Source organism: Anas platyrhynchos, chromosome 3, assembly GCF_047663525.1.
Source record: "Anas platyrhynchos isolate ZD024472 breed Pekin duck chromosome 3, IASCAAS_PekinDuck_T2T, whole genome shotgun sequence".
NCBI lineage: Eukaryota > Metazoa > Chordata > Aves > Anseriformes > Anatidae > Anas > Anas platyrhynchos.
The window spans coordinates 103,235,556-103,256,718 of NC_092589.1; the positions used below are offsets into that span (position 1 = coordinate 103,235,556).

Genomic DNA, 21,163 nt, shown 5'->3' on the forward strand with positions numbered 1-21,163 from the left:
ACACATTTTTGTGCTCTGCCTGCAGAAAACCCCATTCCCTCCCACCCTTGGTGAGCAAAGAAGGGCACTGTCAGAGGAAAGGAAATCATGCCACCCTTGTCCTTAGTGGAGAGGAAGGGTTGTAGTAATCACTTTCAATACTACTTGCACTACTATCAGCCAGCAAAACACATGGACTACTGAGAACAACATTTTGAAAGTTACCATGGGGGTTTTGGTCTGAGAGAATACAGCCAGGCAGCAAATTCTTACATAGCTCACATCACTGACAGCACTGGGGAAAAAGAAGTCTGTGCAAGTCAAGGGACCACAAAGACAAAATGGTCCCACTGAACATGAATCCCTTGGCCCTACCTAACAACTTTGATTTTTACGAGTGACAGATGATTAAATGAAGGGCCAAAAGCAGCATATTTTGTTAAGTACTTTTTGTCCTTTGAAAAATAGAATATCTTTATCCTCCCTCACATCTTTATTTCCATTGAAAAGTAATCCATCCATTAAACGATTCCAATAATTTTATTAGAGACAGGAGCAAAACTGATTGCTAGCCTCAATACTCTTTAGAAACAAAAAAGTTGGTAGAGCCTCTAGTGTAACTACCTATACAGTGAGTGTTACCAGTCCACACCATGTCTCCCTTTAACCTTCTGGCATCATTTGATTTCTAAGTCCAACTCATTGGGGGATGGTTTGGTCTAGTTGGCAGCCAGAAAATTTAATTTCAGAGAGTGATTGCAGGTTAGTGACTGGCATCTAGGAATTATACTGAGAGTCCTTTATTCTCCAGGTCAGTTAGAGCATCTCTTACTTCAACAAATAAATGCGGTATCAATGAAGCATAGATATGCATTTTAATCTTGGAGAGAAACAAAAAATACTAGCAGTGGCATCATTCCTACCACTTAAATCAATGAAAGATTAAGAAAACAGAAAAAGTACTATGCTACCATGAAAGAGAGAAACCACAGAGATTTGCTGAAAGCAGCAGAAACAAACAAACAAACATAAAACAAACAAACACTTTTGATGTTTCCTGTTACTGATTTGAGAGAATACAATATATCTAGAAGTGTCTGTTTTACAAAGATAGCCTTGTACCGGAATAGTGGGATATGAACAGCAGATTTGATTAATTCCATTTGAGATGATTTCCAGTTCAGATTATTTGATATTGCAATCAATTCAGACATAACTTTTTGTGGTTTTCGTTTAATAAATGTGCTAACTGAAAACTCCATATGGAGTAAATATCAGTCTAGTGAGACCTGAATGAAAAAAAGGGAAGGGGAAAGAGGGAAGGGGAAGGGAAGGGGAAAGAGGGAAGGGGAAAGAGGGAAGGGGAAAGAGGGAAGGGGAAAGGGGGAAGGGGAAGGGGAAGGGGAAGGGGAAGGGGAAGGGGAAGGGGAAGGGGAAGGGGAAGGGGAAGGGGAAGGGGAAGGGGAAGGGGAAGGGGAAGGGGAAGGGGAAGGGGAAGGGGAAGGGGAAGGGGAAGGGGAAGGAAGTCTCCTTCCTTCTAGGGACAGGGTTGGGGAAAAAAAAAAACAGGGTTGCAAAGTTACATATATTTAAACAAAACAGATGAAACAGTTTTTAATCAAAGAACAGGTGGCAGCCAGGTTGAGGTGTTTAAGTCATATTAGATTCAGAAGCAGAGACTACCCTCATGCAAGAGAAATTGCTCCTCACAGGCTGCAGCCATGTTGCAGATCTGCATGCTCTGTGCAAGGTGGTACTAAAAGGAAACCAAAAGATCCTGCACTTCAATCCTTACCCTTCAGGTAAATCATCTCATGTAAATAATGCATTTTTCAAGAATTTTCACTAGAAATTTGACCAGGCCCTTAAAACTATATAATTTGTCTAATGATTGATTGCAGCATACATATAGAAATGTCTTGAGGTAAAGCTTGAAAATATGACCTGCAAACACAGATAACTTATACAGACCTGCAAGTTTGAGAATGACAATGAAATAAAATAAAAAATTATCCATTACTAGATTTTGGGAAAAAATATTCAAGTCAATCCTTTTCAAATTTTTCAATAAATAAATAATAATAATAATAAATACAGTTACATGAAATGATCTAGCTAGTAATTTGCTCCTTATGTCTGGTTCCCCAAGGAATCATTTTTAGCCTCATGGAACTGCATGCAGATGTCGATGCTTTTTCTCAGTGGGGCACTCTGGGGTGAGAGAAGGGTCCCTTGCTTGCCTCTTGTATAGAACTGAAGTGATGGTGGCCACACAAGAACAGGAACTCTCTGGGTGTGTACACACAAGTGGGTAATTTTTATGTTTTTATTTTTTAATGGAAGGCATACACTGGAAACAGCTGTGAGAATCATATTGTAGGTTTCATTTTCCAAATCTGTGCAGCAGTTATTTTGGCATCCAACAAATCTGGACTTCAATCATATTCTTTTAGCTTTGCTATATTAGGCAGGCTCTATGGTAGAGGTCTTGAATTCACAGGATCAAATCACAGGAAGATTTAACTTGAAAGTGACCTCTGGAGGTCACCTCAGACAGCTTTCTTCTCTAAAGCAGGTAAATTTAAAGATTAACAATGTAGTTAGGGTTACATCTTTGTCCTTTAGGGAAGGTGAATTTTCAGTCTCATAAACTCCAACCAGTGGTTCCCAAATTTTCTGTTCTCAGGGAATTTTGTTTTATTTTTTTTTTTCCTGTATCGTTAACATTTTAGTTTAAATTGCATTTAGTGTAAATTGCATACTTTTTCAAATCATTGAAGGAATCTGTTAAAGTTCACCAATTACAGTTTTTCAGACCATAAATGATGTGGAGATGGCAATTTGGTAACTTTTGTTTTAACATGGATAAGATGGACCATAGTTGCATACATGACTTGAGCCTAAATAAACTTTTACTCTTGTCTGGCATAGTAACAGTTATGTTGTAGACAGTCTTTTTAAGTTCATTATGAGAGATTGAAATTAGGTTTTAATATAGTTATGGAACCCGTATCAAATGAAATACAGATCCACTAAGATCCTCAGGAGAAGCATTTCAAAGTGGGTAACTTCTAAGGCAGGATTTGTTTTTACAGCTTTTGTTCCACAGCACCATAATTAAAAACTGACATGATTAAAAAACCAATCTTTTTAGAGGACTTTGCTTCTCAGCTGGTAATATCTTCTGTACACGATTTTCAGTTCTGTGTTTAAAGGTTAATTTTGACACTCTTTTTATTCACTACTCTACACTTTTTTTTTATTATTATTATTTGTTTTGTTTTGTTTATCATCCAGAAGCCTGCTCTGGTATTATTTCTGCAGACGGTTATACAATTCTGACACACTAAGCTCCAGCTAGTCAAATACTTCATTTCTGTCCTGACTATATTTGTCTGTGGCTTAGAGGCTGTGGAACAGTTTGAAATTATGTAGGTATCATCCCAGATCTGGATGAATTTTAAGCAAATCAGTTCTGAAAAGGATCACAGTGAAATAAGTGAATAGAATTTATCTTGATTTCATGTAAATAGCTTTAATAACTGTAATATGAAGGCTTGCATTGCAGTACAACAAGCTGGTATGTACAAACCCAAACCAGATGCCCTGCCGGGCTCTGACCAGCCGGCTGGTTTTATTAGTCTTGCCACTCACTGGAGAAAGCACTGATTCTGTCAGTGTTTGGGTAATAGCTCTGCCCTGGGATCTGCTGGAGCTGTTGCACATCCATCTGGCAAAAGACGTAGGGATGCACGAGAGTTCCAACCTCGTGAGCTGTGTAAATACAGAGCAGCAGCGTGTGCTGACGCCAAAGGCAGGCATTGGCAATGCTGCTCTCCCGGGCAGCTGCTGTGTGCACAGGAGGCAGTGCTGACACGGGCTGCGCAGCCGCACGGCATCGTGTGTGCCGGCCATCCTCTCTGGGGGCGAGTGGCTGCTCTTCCTGCAAGCTGGAGAGACTTCAGTATAAATGAAAAGACTAAACCCCTGAATGCAGAAACAGCAGCTGCCAATTTATTTTGTTTGGAGCAGTATTCACATCACACGTTCAAGTATGCACAGAGTGTATTAAAATAGCTATCTAGAAATACAGGTGAGTAAAATATAAGGTGAACTTAAGAATTATTGAGTTTCTACTGCTTCTCAGTTCATACAGTGTGGAATATACTAGTGGAAAGTAAGCTATCATATCAATTAAGAGCAAATTAATGGGGCTGGTAGTAAGAACAGAATGACAAAAACAATGCGTTTTTTACAACTAGATAACACATCTAAGTCCATTTCCTTACATATCATAATGACAGTTAAAATCTATTACTTCACTGTAGTAAAATGAAAAAATAACAGATGTTGTAAAGATGTTCATGTTCTGAAGATTAGGAGTTAGAAATTAGAGGAGAAGAAGTAACTCGGAGTAATTGCTGGGGGAAGGTGCAAGCAAAATGCAGTTTGGAATGATTACCTATCTCTGAGGGGGAGTTTCAGCAGTGTTATGGTAGCTGTAAGCTTTCTGAACTTCCTTAGAAGTTTCAAAAGTATCTGCAAAGGACCCAGTTCAAAGGAGCTCACCTGTATCAGAAACCTGCAGTAGTAGTTAAGGTAGACATAATCATGAGGTCAGTGGACAGCAGACCACATGACCTTTTAAATTTAGGAGTGGTGCTAAAACCAAAAATTAGTTTAGGTTTTATCATCAGGCCATTTCAATATTTGTGTCGTATAATCATCTTTCCAAAATCTCTGGAGAACTGTAGAGATAGATATCAAGCTGACTTGTGACAAGGACAATGCTTTAACTCTGTATCAATATATGAAAGCACTACATTATATCTATCTATCTATCTCTACATATATGTATAAAGGCAAATCAGAATTAAAACAGATGACAGGAACATCATGGTTTTGCTTGAGAATGGGAAATGGGAAATATTCAGAGCAGTACTCTCCTTTCTGCATGGTCTTATTTGGTTCTAAAAACTTCACAGGAATGTAGAAAGTATCTGGAAAGGCATCCTGGGTGAAGCTAAATGATTTCCACTCTTATTCTTTTTCAATGTTAGAAAAAACAATCGAAACAACAACAACAACAAAAGTAGTGATCAAAGCCTGTATTTCTATACTGTTCAACTACGACTTGATAAAGGAGAGGTGATGTTACAACTGTCACTCTTTTGGTGCTCAGTCATATACAGTAATGAGACTGACATAACTTGAGACAGTCATTTGGTGACTGGTAGTCACTGTCTCCTCAGCATAAACACTTCCTGCTTTACCATTACTTCTATACAAAGTAGGGAGAAAAGCACATGCAGGAACTTTTGACAAATGTAAGCTCTTCTTCTTTATATTCTTTTCAGAGGATGATGCACTTGGCTGCTCCTGGAAAATTCATGAATCATGGTTTCCAAGGTATTTGTCATGGTTCCTATTTTAACAAATCTAGACGGACAACTGGTAATAAATTATGCAGAAAATTTATCCACTTTTTCCTATTTTAGAAATCAGCTTCAAGACATCTGCAAGAGTTATGAATTTATTCATTGTCCATAATTGCTTAATTCTTGGGGTTAATAAAAATTGGCCTAAAGATTGTTTGCAATCTATCCAGTGTAAATATTTACTTGTCATAGGCCTTGTCTTCCAATTGTTTTATTTGACCGGGCATTTGCAACCTGAGAGAGGTGTGTACCACTGCAACCATGTAAGCTGGCTGTACCAGTTAGTCACTTCACAACAATTTACTCGAATGAGTAAGCTCTGTGACTTTGTGAGTGTTAATCTAAGCTTTATAAATGGGAAAAGTTCCTGGAGGGCCCTTCAGTCTTCCAGGGAAAGAGTGAGTAAGCACAATGGGAAAGGAAAACTGCCAGAAATAAGGAGAGCATGTTGAAAAATTTAAGTCTTTTCTTCTTCTGTACAAGGACTATTACTATATGTGTCCATATGCATATCCATACTTAAAAATATCTGGATTCCTTTGCAACTAAGAGGGAGAAGGGTATAAACCATATGTATTGGCTGTCCAACAAGCTTACATCTATATGTGAATATACATGTGTGGTCCTGGCTGTGACTGATGTCATCGTGTGTCTGTACGAATGCCTGCCAGGTACACTGGGAACAAGTCCATCCCCTGCTGTACTAATAACACTATCCCTTTTAAGCACAGCTCTAGCCAGCTTCAGGGAGCTTGGAAGGTTTTTTTATGGGAAGTCTTTCATGATATGATCAGTTATGTGCATGCTGCAAAACTATTTATGAATAATGTACATAATCCCCTTTTCACCCTTATAAAATAAAAGAAACAGCATTTGAAAACTCTTGATTTTCTTCTGAAGCTTCTTCACTGCCCCCAAAGCTTCCTCTATTGGCCTTCTCGTAGGAAAACAATGCAAGCACTCTCTAGGTGGCTTTTGGATTATTTTGCCTACATGCTCTCTGGATGCATTGTTCTGTCCTGAGCTTCTGCAGACATCCTATGAAAAGTTCATCCACTCCCAGAAATGTATCTGGTTTTAACCAGTCTCTTGTACTGGGTACAAGTGTGGGGTACAAACTACTGTTTTCTCATCTATTTAATTTCCCAAAATAAAGCCAATTACTTTTTATTTATTTATTTTTTTTTTTTTTTTTTTATTATTATTATTCCTCCTCAATTAAGGATAACTGTTATTCTCTTCACTTTCAATATTTCATCCATTCAATATTTCATCCAGTTTGTGCCATAGCAAAAAAGAACTTGAAATGTTAAGGGCTGAAAGGCATCTCTACGCATTAATTTTCCTCTCCATGATAAGGAAAGGGCTAGTTTTCATGGCGATATCACTACCATGGCTAATCTCTATGAACTTTGGCTTTGCAATGTTGGCAAACTACGCCGAACAGAAACACATTTGGGATTTTTAGACAAGATGAAAAAGAAACTAAGATATCAGTGACTGAAATACAGTAATTAAATACAAAGGATTTTGCAGTTCCAGAGAGCTCAAGAGAAGGTCTGACTACCTGCAGCAACAGAGCTTCATTTTTGGTTCAATCAGTTGTTTTTATCTATGGTTAGGGTATGATGCTGTTGCTGATGGAACTTCTGCCAGACTGCCAGTTTTTCTACCACCTGTTTCAGATTAAATAAGTTTTCTCAGTGGTAAAGATAGAAAGTAGTAGAAGTTTTGAACACCAGTGGAGCTACAATCCTACAGTTGGCACTCTTGTTTTGAAATATTTTGTCACATATTCTGTGGGAATTTTCCCACAGAACTTTTTTTATTATTTTCAGAAGATAGTTATTTTGCCAGAACTTATCCTTTCATCCAGTGAGTTTGCCATCCTAGAGAAAATAATAATGTAAGATCACTCATTAAAGCTGTTATTCATTTCTAGCTGTGACTAAAAATTGATTCTTTCAAGGAAGTTTTCCCACTCCCCATACCAAAAGGATGTATATAGCTACTGTTTGTATACAAAAATTTCCCCAAACATCTTCTCTTTCCCTCCCTCCAGAGTTCTTCTTGCATATGTTTTTAACATGTTCTGCTTTGGAAAATTTGTGTCCTACCCTTGCTTCCCTGTCTTCTCATCAATTTGCTAATACACATGAATGCTTCGAACCCCACCCAGGAAAGCAGACGAGTCAATTGCAGAGCAATAAAAACATCACTGGAAACGAACCAAAAGTCTAACTCCTCTGCAACTGAAGAGCCTCAGACAAACTGAGGGTAAAGAGTTTTAACTTGGTCCCTTGCCAAACAAACTATACCTCTGTGAGAAATCAGAGCAGTCAAGAAATGAGCAGAACACTGTAAACCATGTAAATTTTAGAATAAAAAAGAGGAATCCTCCCACTTTCCAGAAACCTTCCCTAATTTCTCTCTCTACCTTTTAATTCTGCTGGCCTATTTACATTGCCAAAACCGACAATTATTTTCTTGTGCTTTTCTACTAATTTTTGCTGTGGTGGGAAAGACGTATTTTGTTGCTCTTAGTCCAAATCATGAATTACAAAGTTTTTGTTTATGAATGAATCAGTGTTTGTTTTTCTTAAAAACAAAACAAACCAAACAAAAACATTGTTATTCTCTGTTTTGTTGTTGTTGTTTTCTTGCTTGTTAGCTTTAAGAGCATGTCAAATGAGGAAAAGGCTGACAGGTTAAATAGCAAAATAATTTAAAAAAAGACATAAAATAAAATAAAGTAAAATGAATAAAAATAAATAAATAAAAATACTGTGAGCAAAAAAGAAATCCCTTTAAAGAGGGACAGCAGACATGGTAATAAGCAGTTTTGTCTTTCCTTAGCTGAGTTATAGCCCCAGGATTTCCTTGCAAGACCAGGGTGACTGTGATACTTAGTATCATAAAATTAATGTTTAAGGATGGAGAAAGGCCATATGGCTCATCTAGATTCATTCACATTTTTATCTAGCTTTGATACCTTGTAATATTTTTATCCCTAAGCGCTTGTATATCTATTTTTTTCCCAGTATGTTCCTGAATAAAACATATACTGCTACTTTTGGTACTAAGAGATTACCCAGCACAGAAACAAGTGAACTCCCTTAGCGTATGCTTATTTCATTTGCCTAAGTTTGTGCATTCTATAAATTATTCAGAGAAGTGATATTACTGGATCAACAACAGCTCTGGTTCATCAGGTCATATTAAAAATCTTGGACCATTAGGTTGGTAAGGTGCCAAAGTATAACAGAGATAGAGAATTTACTATGTAGGTTTTCAGAATAATCCTTCTCTACATTGAATCAAAGTCCATTTGTGAGATATTTTGTATGAAACATAATTGTCAGTGCAGCTTCATCCCTGAAGTCTGGGAAATGAAATCTGGGACCTCTGGGAATGCAATGTTTAAATGGGCGATTTTCCTGTCATCCCCCCTCTCACTGCTCGGAAGATGATTGCAATCAGGAGCTCCATGCAGGCAGCCATTTTGTGTGTTATCTGTTCACTTCCCCCATGCTTTCAAAGTGCTCCAGGAGTATTTTTTGCTGAAGATTTTCCAATCACCTTCTTCTTCCTTTTACTGGTCTGTGTAGAAAATATCTATAATGGGGTGCAATTGAGAGATCCTGATTGTCCCTCCATTCAGTTGCCTAGGAAACAGACTTGTGGATATCCAGCTTTTTCCTTCATTACTGAAGATGCCATTTACAGTTGATTTCCTCCTATGTCTCCTTTGCTGTGTGCACCACTGAAAAGGAAAGGGCAGAATAAAGCTTGTTCTATTGTTTTGTTCGCTGGTTTAAGGTGTTACTTGTTTGGAGAACATTCAGGGCATAAAGTCTGAATATACTGATCATGACTGATACCTATGCCATGGATATTATATAATCAATTATTCCTGTGAAAAATTACTGTGGTTTAAATTAATCTGAAATTCAAATTGAAAAACAAAGGTACAACTGAGAGAAAATTTGATACGTTCTACTCATTTTCATGTCTGCTTCTATCTATATGCTGAAACGGAGAAAACCATTAATTTTTAGGCTGGATCATAGCATAGTCTGATGAGAATGGATTTTAATCAGTCTAAGGACTTTAACCCAAAAAAAAATTATATTTGACATCTGTCTGTGAAAAAGTGTAAATGGTGAGTCACTGTACTATTTAAGTGCAGTAGAAATTTATTCTCAGCAAAAGATGTAAATCACAAAGACCTCCAGGTATTCATTTAGATGTGTTTTTTTTTTTTTTTTTCCTTCTCTCTGCTTCATTCTCTTTATTCTTTTCCTTTGTTCTTTCTTATTATTTCAGCTCCTTCCTCTCATCCATCACTTTTATCTTTTCCCCTTTATCTTTATCTGTCCCTTTTACTATTTACTTTCTTTTGCCTCTATTTTTCTCTTTTACTGTGCCTTCCTAGTCCCCCCTTCTCCCCCTTTTTTTTTTTTTTTTTTTTTTTTTTTTTTTTTTTTCTCACCTCCCAGGAAGCATCTCTCACCTGTCCCCTTATAGAGATATAACGTATTTGGTTTCAAAGTCATTTCCTGCCCACTCTGGTCTGAAAACTATTAATACCAGTAATTAAGAATAATGAAGATCTGAGTAACAGTAGAGAAAGCTCTTTATAGGTTGGAAAGGGACTCAAAAACATCAGACATTTCTTTATCAACTTATATTTGTGTCCATCCCTTATTTTGCAACCTATCTTGGGGAGATCTGGAAGACCACCAGCACTTTTCTCCTGGCAACCTCCTTCACCGTCAGACCTCTTTCCCTGTATAATTCCCTCCTTCACTGCCTTCACAGTCTTCACTGCCCTCACAATGTATTATTTTTCTGCCTCATTCTCTCTACCCTCCATTTTCTTGAGACTGCTTTTATCCCTGATTGTAACGCCATCCCTCTGACTCTGGGATGACTGCAGAGTCACCCTGGACCTGCTTTTTTTTCTTTCGGCGTTGTTTTTCAGTATTTTTTCCCCTCTTTATTTTTATTTTTTTTTTCCTGTGTGTGTGCAGTTTTTTTCCTGCTGCTTCTAAGCAACTTGGCTTGGCCTGCCTCATTTTAGCATAATCAGCCACCCCAAACTTCAACAAAGGAGGTAGAGTTGTAGAGTTGGACAGAAGTTGAACATTTGAAAAGAAAAGAAAAGAAAAGAAAAGAAAAGAAAAGAAAAGAAAAGAAAAGAAAAGAAAAGAAAAGAAAAGAAAAGAAAAAAAAAAAAGAAAAGAAAAGAAAAGAAAAGAAAAGAAAAGAAAAGAAAAGAAAAGAAAAGAAAAGAAATACCAGCCAAATAAGAAAATAAATAAATAAAAAGGACAGAAACAACAGCAAAAAATCTCAGATAATAGGCCTGCAAGAAGGCAAGTGAAACAGAGATCAGAAATCAAGCTGATTACTTTATTGACATGCTGATGCATGTAGCAAGGGACTGGGTGGGTTTTATATTCTTGCTCTCTACCTTCAGGCAGTGATTTACTCTGCAGAGGTGGTACAGAGATGGTGGAGAGGAATGAAAGTTAATTTATCAATGGTAAACAACAGCTGAAGCCAACAGGATTTCTTAATTTTTTGTTTTTCCTGTTTTCATCTGAAAATTCTAATGGTTACAAATGAAAACAAAAGTTTTCCAATAATTTCAACATATTTTATTGGGACTCTTTTTCCAATCTGTGTTGTGATTTCTGTCCAAAACCCTCAACAAGTACATACTGCTCCAGTATAATGATTATTTAAGTTATTAGAGATTTCAGAAGGAATATTGGTTCAAAACCTTCTCTTCTATTTGAAACTGTAACTTGAATCTGAGTATATAATAACTTGGATGAATGTCTCTGTCATAACAATACTGAGTTGTCTTTACGGAGTCTTTGTTTTCATAGAGCATCTTGATTTTATACAAATGAGGATTTAGGATTTATTTTTTAACTTGATAAGTTAGGGGATAGGAGAAAACTACATTATGACATAAATAAGTCCAGTCTTCCCTCTCCACCCATGACATTCTGAGTCATCTTTGGTTCTTAATACTCTGGACTCCCCAGGGCCTGTGTAACTCTTCTGAGGGGGACAAGGAAAGAAAGAAATGATAAATATAGATGTACAGAGGCAGCCTGAATAACCAGTGTTGAAGAATGGTTCAGATGAAATCTGCGAGGGCTAAGTTGAAAAGAAATATTTTTAGTAATAAAATTGAACCTTTTGTTAGATTTGTAGTATAATGATAATAATTAGAAAAGTTCTCTGCTCAGCTCCATGACACTTTTTTGCCTTGAATTGGGATGAAACAAAAAGCCAATACAGAAATGAACTGCCTGATTTGTAAACTACAGCAACCTTCTTCTAGCCAGAATGGCCACAAGCAGCATACACATAATAAAGCTGTGCCTTTGAGTAATCAATCCAGTAGGATTGACATTTGAAGAGATGATTATTTTCTTCAACCAAACTAATGTTACTAATATGACTTAAAACCAAGTTATTGTTGTCTGAATAGGACTTAACTTCATAGGATCTCAAATAAAATTCAAAAATATCAACAGGAAGTGAACTTTCTGGATTAGCATGTATGAAGACCATGCACAAAAGATTTGGGACGAGAAAAAAATGAAGAATCAAACATAATAATACGCCTGTAGCGATGAGGGCTTTCAGTGATACAGTTCCTGCCTGTTTATGGCTTTCCCTGTCCCTTCTTTCTTTTTCTCCCCTATTAGAAAGAATAATTCTGGAGAATGATTGATTTCGTTGCAGTGCTTGTTCATTGGAGTAGGAGCTAAAGCCTGACCTGAGCACATGAGCTCATTATACACTGTCTAGCAATACCTGTGCTCCTCAGTAAGCCTGTGCTAGCGTCCAGCACCAAGACCTGAAAGAAGCTGGAAGGAAAGACTCCTTCCACTTCCTAATAAGCTCATCACGTGAGTCAGCTCAAGGCTAGTCAAGTGCCACATTATTTCACTAAAATAGACTGTGGGGCTATTATTAACAACATAGAAATAAAATGAGAACAGGATGGAAAACGGCTTGCAGCAGGGAGATTTATGAGTTCTGTGTCTTGTGTGCACCCTGTCTATAGACATGGCCTAATTTCTCACCAAACATAAAAAAGGTAAGAAGGAAAAGTCTGGTAAAGGAGATAAAGTGGAAGACTAATACAAAACATACTACGTTTTGTTGCTGTTCTCTTTGATGAGCGCATTAGGGACTAATTTCTCTTCTTGGAAAACTCTGGGGATCTGTGTCTGCTTATTGAATGAGCCTACTAGATAAATATTTTGTTTTTGTTGTTCTTACACTTCATAGGTTTTATGTTAAATCTTTATCTTTCCTTGATAGAATTCAATAAATCGGGTATTTCAAAAAAGATTTGTACCATTTTCTCTGTCTTTCTGTGAAGAGTGTGAATGTTTTAGGTTTCTTCAGAAATGCCATACGTTGCCCTATAAAGCCTTGAATCAGAAAATCCTCCATTCAGGAAAACATTTAACCATATGCTTAACTTTAACTTTAGGCATATGCTTAAAATTTAACATGTGCTAAAATTCTTTCCTGAAAAAGAATAGACTTAAGCACTTGCTTATGCACTTTCCTGGATGAGAGCCCTATGTGTTACAGACCTGATTTTACTGCCCTTGCCTACAGAATTATTCAACTACTCCTATTCTGGCCATTATTTTCAAAGTAGTTTCAATGATTAGGATGCTTCTTCCTCACTGGATACAAATCAGAACAGGAGACCCATATTTCCTGGACATTATTGACAATCTTACATCCCAGCAAAACCTAGCTCATTACCTAAAATGATTCTACACTGGTCCAATGTCTTTCTGAGTTGCCTTGTTAGTGACTTAAATGATAAAAAACAATTTTTGTGTTAGCTTACCTCTGGGTTTTGTGATCAACACATAGGCACTTTTCTGTCCATAGGACTTTTCTGTCCTAGTTTACACCCCTTGAAATTAATTTAATTTCGTTTGGCAACTTTGGAAAAACTAGGTTTATTTCCTGTATTTTGGACTCTGCAAGAACTGTAGGTATATTTTATTATTTTGTTACTATTTTTGTTTTAATAATGATAAAAACTTACAGTGGCTGCAGAATAAACAAACAAATAAAAACAAACAAACAACAGAAACAACTAAAAAAAAACAATGGTCTTTATCCAGTTCATTCTCATATCCATTAATAATGACACAGGTTGTCATTATTAATGCTGAATGAAATCCCGTTTGAAATGATACATCACTTTTATCCTAGGGTAATTACCAGAGTTTAACAATTTCCTTTCATGTTTGCTAAACTTTAAAGACCTTGGTCCCAAAAAAGATAATGCGCATGGAAGGGGGGAGGGAAGCAGACCAGCACACAAATACCTTTATTTATGAATGGGATTTGTTCATGCACTTCCTGCATGAAAGCAAAGTAAGGAGAAGGATGTAAAACTAGTGATCTAAACTCTTTATTGGGAAGTCAAAACCCTCTTATTTTCTCAAGGTCTGACAGCCTTAGTGATGAATTTATGCTTCATTATAATTAGAGGTGCTTGCACTCTATTAAAAAAATACTTTGTAATTTGTATATACTTGTCTTTAGACAATTATGAATATTCCCACTCCCTCCCATCCTCCCCTAACACACACACATTTCCTTATTTCCTAGGAGATTATTAAAGAACATAGTTGAACACTAATAATAATGTAACATGTATTCCAGATACCTAAACACACATGTCAGACCCACCAGGGGAAATAAATCACATTTTAGTATTCAGTTTCAAGCAGCCTACGGGTCTGTCACGGTGGGCATATCTACAGACAACATAGCACTCCAGTTAGAGCCCTCTTGGCACAGAAGCTGCAACTGACAAACTCAGAAACACAGATGACACTCAGCATATGCTAATTGTATGTGTGAATGGAAAAAAACAAAGCTATTGTGTTCTGTGCAAAGGCAGCAGTGGGGTACTTGTAAATTGCTGTCTTGAGGAACCTGCTAGGCAACCTTGAACTTGCCTCCTGGCCAGGGCTTCTTCACCAGCCCCTTGCACACACAAGTAACTTCTCCACAGGGTTTTTACATGAGCCCCTTGGCTGCAACTGATGGCTGGGAAGCCTTTCAGAGAATGAATCTTAATCTGAATCTCATATGAAAAAGTACTTAGAAGAATAATGTGTTTTCTCAGGGCACATTTCAATGTCGTGACATCCCCACTCTGTTCATCTTATTTATGAGAAAGTGGTGTTACCTGCATGAAGAAGATGAACTGAGATTTCACCAGATTCTTCTATCTTTTGGCTAGGAGTGGTGACCATCCTGCTCCAGAACTACTGATGGGGATTATTTGGATAAAGGAAAAAAAGAAAATTTGTACTTGGGAACTCCTCTGAACTCAATTCCATCCTGAACTAACATAAGATTATTCCAACTTCCCATGTCTGATTTGCTTCAAATTTATGGTACATTTGAGTTTTCATATCAATCCAGCTTTAAAAATGGAGGACAGGGTCTGGTTCCTCGTTATTTATTATCTAAACTCTCTAATCTTGTCTCCTTACAGTTTGCATATACATGACCTGCATAGGGCACTAGTTGGTTCTGTCTCCGTACACCACTCATTTGTTCTTATTAATCTGTCTCTTTCTTCTATTAGGTATAACAATTTAACATTGGAGAAAGTCAGTGGGAGATTAGTGAGAGACCCTTAAATCAGCAGATCATTTGAGAAAACATAGGTTTAAAGTAATATTATTTTGGTCTGTCTGAAAATACTACTAAAGTACTTTATTTCCTGAAATATATATACACATATATACATATATATAAACCCAATGTGAAACAAGGTTATTAATTAATAGTAATTACTTAGATAATTCAATTCATTTGAATTGGAAAAATTAGATGGTATTTAGTTTTGGTCTTAAGTGCAAGCACATGCCTTCAAACTGAAGCTGGAGCTACCCATCTGGGATGGGGAGACAGAACATCCAATGTAAGGGCTTTCAAAACTTCCCAGAATGGCCCAGGGAGATCCTGCTACAGCTATTGATTACTTGCAGCAGCTGAAGATTGTGAACAAATGACAACAAATTAGATTTCCAACATAAGTTAACCAAATTAACATGTTTCCCTTTGTTTTATGAAAAGGTATAGAAATCACCAGAAATCTTGCTTGTACCTTATAAATGTATCCATCCAAAGCTAATTCATGCCCATGAGTACAGAATAAAATTGTACTTGTTCACACTTCACCAAATTATACACCTGTGTAAATTAAATGGTGGTCTCTTTTTCACTTCTCAGCAAGAAAGAGATCCACCAGCATATAAATCTGCTGAAGATGCAGGCTTTGAAGACTTCATCTTCTTGACAAAAGTGCTAAAGTATTTTACTAGAAAGAATCATAACAAAGCCTGAAAGCAAATGCAGGATTGTCAGACAGATGGAAGAATCGTGCAGAAGAAAAGGCAGCCAGCCATGGGTAAGAATATATTCAGAAGGGTGTAGAGGTTATTTTAATCAACAGTATTTGCTTTGTTGATTTTTTTTTTCCTTTTTTTTTTTTTTTTTTTTTTTCCCTTTGGTTGTTCAGAACAGTTTTGTGCTATCAGATGTGCAACTGGCAATTACACTTCCAGCTCTTACTAGAAATAGCCAGCATGGTTATTGTTGTTGATATTATTCACAAAACAGTAGGACTTGGAGTCAGTCAGGGATCCTGCTGTGTGAGGGACTATGGAGATGAAGAATAAAAAGATAGTTCTGTCTTAAAATGTGGTTGTATTTCATTGTGCTGAGAGCAAATCTGCGTTCATACAATATTCCTCCCACCCTGTAATACTGGGTTGGGAGATCTAAATTGGTGCCAATTTTTCCATAACAACCAAGGGTAAGAAATGGCAAGCTTTGCTGCAACAATGAGAGCCTTTGGCCTTGCCCTGCTCAGCAAGGGGCTGTTCTGGCCTCTGAATTGTTCCAAGATTCATATTTTAGATTTTCACAATTTGGTACTTGTTAAAAGTAGACATGCATGAATAACCGGTGGTTAGGGGGCTACCCAGAGCCCAAAAGCAAGGCAGTTGCCTCTTGATCTATAGATTGCCCCCCAAACTCAAGGGGAATACCTGCAGTCTCAGATGCTTCCCCTTAATTCTCCTAAAGAAGATGCTCTCCTTACTTAATGATAGGCAAGTATTTTTTACTGGGTATTAAATAAGAGGAAATGCATACTCAGTGAAAAAGAGCTTTTCCACAAACATTTTATTATTTTTTTTTGGGGGGGGTCTGAGAGGGGGGGGGTCTGAGAGAAGGAAAGGAAAGAAGAAAAGGAAGGAGGATAAAACAAGGTTTCAAACAGGAAATAACTATCATATAGCTTTTCTGTTATTTGCTTGGTTTTATTTTTAACATTTTGTTAGAATTTAAGAAATCTTAATCTTTTTATTTTCTTTCCTTAAAATGAAATACAGTTGCTCAGTTCTCATAAATATATTTTAGTAAGGGTTAAACTATACGTTTTCTAGAAAACAGTTTTGTTTGGTTCAGAGTGACTTTTTTTAATATTTTGACATTAGTATTAAGCCAAAACATCTACTGTTTGTTCATTTGAATTTTCTATACTTCTTCAAGGTGATTCATTAATGTTTTACTTACTGTGATGTTCTTCACCCCCCTCCCCTTTTTTTTAAAAAAAATATATATATATAAAAAAAAGAGGAAATACAAAGGAGGAAAAAAAAAAAAAGAATTGCTGACAGTAAAATCTGTGAACACAAAATTCCCTAAACACTGCTTGTGTTTCCCAGCTTCAGACAAAAAAGATGAATTAGCCAGCAGGTCCTATTTTCTGTACAGCTTGGTTTTGACCTTCCTGTAAAAACCCAAATCTAACGCAATGTGATAAATCACATCTTTGAGATAATATAATTTGGATCAGCAAAGTTTCCAAAGAGCCCATCTTCAGTGATTGAAAGATATAATTCCTAATATTTCTGAATCTCCATATTCAACCTCTGCAAAGAAAATGCACTCTGCTTCTACATCGACGGCTTCCTCACCCTGCAATGTTTCCCCTTGCCATCTCAGCAACGTCCAGCATAACTCTACCTATGGTCCCTGCAATATCCATGAGTTATCAGAATACTTTTCCTTCATTAAGGCCTTTCTTGGATACCCATAGCTCTCTGGGGGAGTTAGGAGACCATTCTCTAATGCTAAATAAAGGGACAAAGCTGGGACACAGCTGACAGAACATGTCCTAATACTTACTTGCAGGAAGGGTGCAGCTGCATTCCCAGATTATCTTCAAGAGCAAGGAAAGGCTGACACCCCCAACACGATGGGGGTTTGAGGGAGATAGTTTAACACAGCTCGACTCTGTTGTGCCTTATTAAAAATAAGGAATCCATAAAGCCACCTTTTTGGAAAAGCTGAACATGACTGCAAAATGGCAGTGTTATTATTGCTGCTGAGTTATTCCCTGAGCTGTGCCCAGTAAGCTTCCACCCAAGGAAGACCCAGCTGCCCAGGAAGTCTGTGGGTGGGAAGGCAGTGACTCCTCCAGCCCCATCTCTCCTGGGGCAAAGGGGACACCCATCTTCTCCCCAAATGATGGGTAAAAGTGTGCTGGGATCCTTATTGGGATCCTTGTCCTTGATGATTCTTGTATCGGGACATGTATCAATGTCCTTCAGGCCTAAGGAGGAAACCTTAACATAAAACTGTCTGCACTGCAGTGAGTTTTCTTTTGTGTACCCCTGCCCTGGAGAGTGTATGGGGACTGGCCTTAGCCTGCTGTGGGGAGAGGGCATGGGGACACAGAAGGAATCCTTTTACACGCAGGCTTTTTGTGTCATCTCTTCCACATGCTCCAGGAAAGCAGAAGGATCCAAAGTGGCCCCAAAAGGTTTTAAGAAGTGCCAAACTCCCAGCTGTGCACACGTTTCATATTGCTGCTAAAAAGTAAATAATTACCATGTGAGAACCACAGCAACATTTGATTCCTGCCCCCCCCCCCCCCCCCCCCCTCCCACACACACACATCGTCTTGCTTTGCTCCTGTCTCTCTTCCCTTTTTTCTCCTACTTAGATCCCAGTCCCAGAGGCTTGTGATCTGATTTGTCTTATGTGACAAAAGGGCTTGAGCCTCAGCAACAAAACCTTTCCCTAGTGAGCATAACCCAGCAAAGCCTTCTTGTTACTATGTTTTGCAGGTCATGGTTTTGCAAGTGCCTAGTGCAGCACATCCAGGGACAAACCCATGCCTCAAGCAGCTGGGCAGTAAAGAAGGCCAAGCAAATCCTTTTCAGATGCAGCAGCGAGTGCTGCTTCTTCAATCAGCCTCCCCAGACATGCACCACTGTCCCTCGGGCTGAAGAAAGAGAAAACCTCTATATAACAGTGCAAGGTGTTTTGTTTGTTTTTGTTTGTGTGTTCTTGCACTTGTTTGTTTGATTTTTAATGGGTTTTAGTCTACTGAGCTTGGAAGCCATTAGCAATGTAGATGCACGAGCAGGACCAAAAGATGAGATAATTTAGGTTGCTTCTTAATTCTGGTGTGATTACAGCACAGGCATTCCTTCAAAATGTCATCAGCCTATTTCAATTTAAAAATAAATAAATAGATAAATAAATCCCAGAAAGTTGGCATTATAGCCAAATTTCCAAAACTGCATACTGTTGGGAATTTTGGCTCCTGTTGAGGCAAAGAGCCATAACTATAGTTTTGTCTTCTAAGCTTCAGAAGCAATAAACATAAATTTGACTAGTGATTGGGATAATTCTTTGTATTATTCATATTCTGCTTTGTACAAGAATCTTCTGGGAAGTGCAGAGCATTCAATCCCTTGAGGTCAGCATCTATCAGCAGGTACTCAGCAAGCTACCATAATCACCTGTGCTACTTATTATACTTGTTAATGGGACTTGACACCTTTGCCTTCTGGCTTCAGCTGCTGCCTACACTTATTCTCTGAAAACACTGATTAAATTACTCACCTAGTAATTTTCAGGATCAGGCCAACATTTTGAAAAACATACATTGCAATTTGATCTTGTTGTATTATCTAAACCCATTTGAAACTATGGTTCAGCAAATCATTTAAACCGTCGCTGAAGTACCATTGAGCGACTTCACAAAGAAGTACTTTTTGCATATAATATTTGCTCTATGGCATTATCATGTAGCTTTCTGAAAGGAAAGTGGATTAGCTTCAAATGTTGTTGCCATTTATTATTTGTTGAGTGCTGACAGTACACTTCAATGGAACTTGAGGAAGTGCTTAAAGTTAAGCACATTTTCAAGTACGTTGCTGATCTAAGGCCAAAAAGTTAATCTGAGACCTTCTTTGTTGGAAAGTGTAGACATGATACCAAAGAAGAGCATTCTTCAATTTTCCTTTAAACAAGAAACACTGGTTAGCAATGTGGATCTATTTTACAAATAGAGTTACAGTCACCCATTTCTCATTTTGATAGTCCAATATTGAAGAAAAAGTATATAAATACTTCTTATAAATATAAAAAGTATATAAATGTAATGGATTAAGTTGAATGCAAATTTAGAAAACTGGGGACTGCCTCTGGCCAACTGGATGACCATATATCTTCCTAGATAGAGATGAGTGTAGAATGAAAATATACCTTCTGGGGCTTGCAAACCACATCCCAGCCTCAGGAGATGTCACCTCTTCTTGGAAGCTTCTGAATTTGTCCAGATTTTTTTTTTTTTTTTTTTTTTTTTCCTGGACAGATGCCTGGGCATTGTCAGCTTTCAGTCAATAACAAATAAAATAATAATTTTAATAAGTAACAAACTTTTCTCTCACAGAGCTACTTATTAGACGAACACACATATACACCATTAGCAAAAGGAAAAATCTGGATAACCCCAAATTGCCGTATGTGACATATGGCTTTACCATTATTATGTAAGATGACTCTTAGTGCTCCAGCTAGCTAAGAAGACAGCTCATCACCTGCCAGGAGCAGTCCCTAAATTCATTAGTCTGGGACTGTACATGTATACTTGTATTTTTTATTACATGTGAATACAGTGGTGTCTAGCACAACAGGACCTTATCCCTAACTGTAGCCAAGAGGCTCAATAGAAACAACAACAACAATAATTATACTTATGTGTTGCCTAAACACAATTCTTGAACATCTGTGGCTTGTCACTATTAAAGTCCAGAAGAAACCTGAGAAACTTTTTTATGTTATGTTATTTATTTTATTATTTTCTTGAAGGCAATACAAGGAGATACTAATACTAAGGCTCCTAAAAACTCTTTTGGAATGTAACAATATAAATGAGGAAGAAATATTCTATGGGGAAAAAGTGCTTAAGGCAACAGTAATTATATTGCCAAATATAGCATATAGAATCTGCAGAGTGAGAGTTTCACATAACGAGGGAAATGTAAAATTGTACTTGGGGTGTAACTAAAATGTAATATAATGGCTTGGGGGAATATTATTCAAAAGAGTTAATATTTAATCCCTGATTAGCAGTGGAAGCACGAGAAAGGGGATGAGGGGATATTTCCAAAATCATCAAACGATCACTTTTTTTTTTTTTTTTCTTAGCAAATAGCCATTATGTGTTTAGATGCTGGAAAAATCATAAATAATATATTATAACCCACACTGAAAATACGTAAAATAATGTAGACCCTATCTCCATCCTCCCATTTTTATGATATTTCTAAATTGATACTACAGAATCAAAAAGT

At 37.3% G+C, this 21,163-nt stretch overlaps 1 long non-coding RNA gene across 2 annotated transcripts; it reads left to right on the forward strand.

Annotated features, from left to right (window-relative positions):
- The first annotated feature begins 3,869 nt into the window (after positions 1-3,869).
- On the forward strand, positions 3,870-20,128 carry LOC106014885 (uncharacterized). Of its 2 annotated transcripts, XR_001186534.5 has the most exons (4): positions 3,870-4,072; positions 5,337-5,388; positions 15,735-15,912; positions 18,644-20,128. It is a non-coding gene; the product is annotated as an uncharacterized lncRNA (long non-coding RNA). The 2 variants fall into 2 exon arrangements; XR_011807887.1 differs by lacking the exon at positions 5,337-5,388 and having other exon boundaries at positions 3,874-4,072.
- Positions 20,129-21,163: the final 1,035 nt, after the last annotated feature.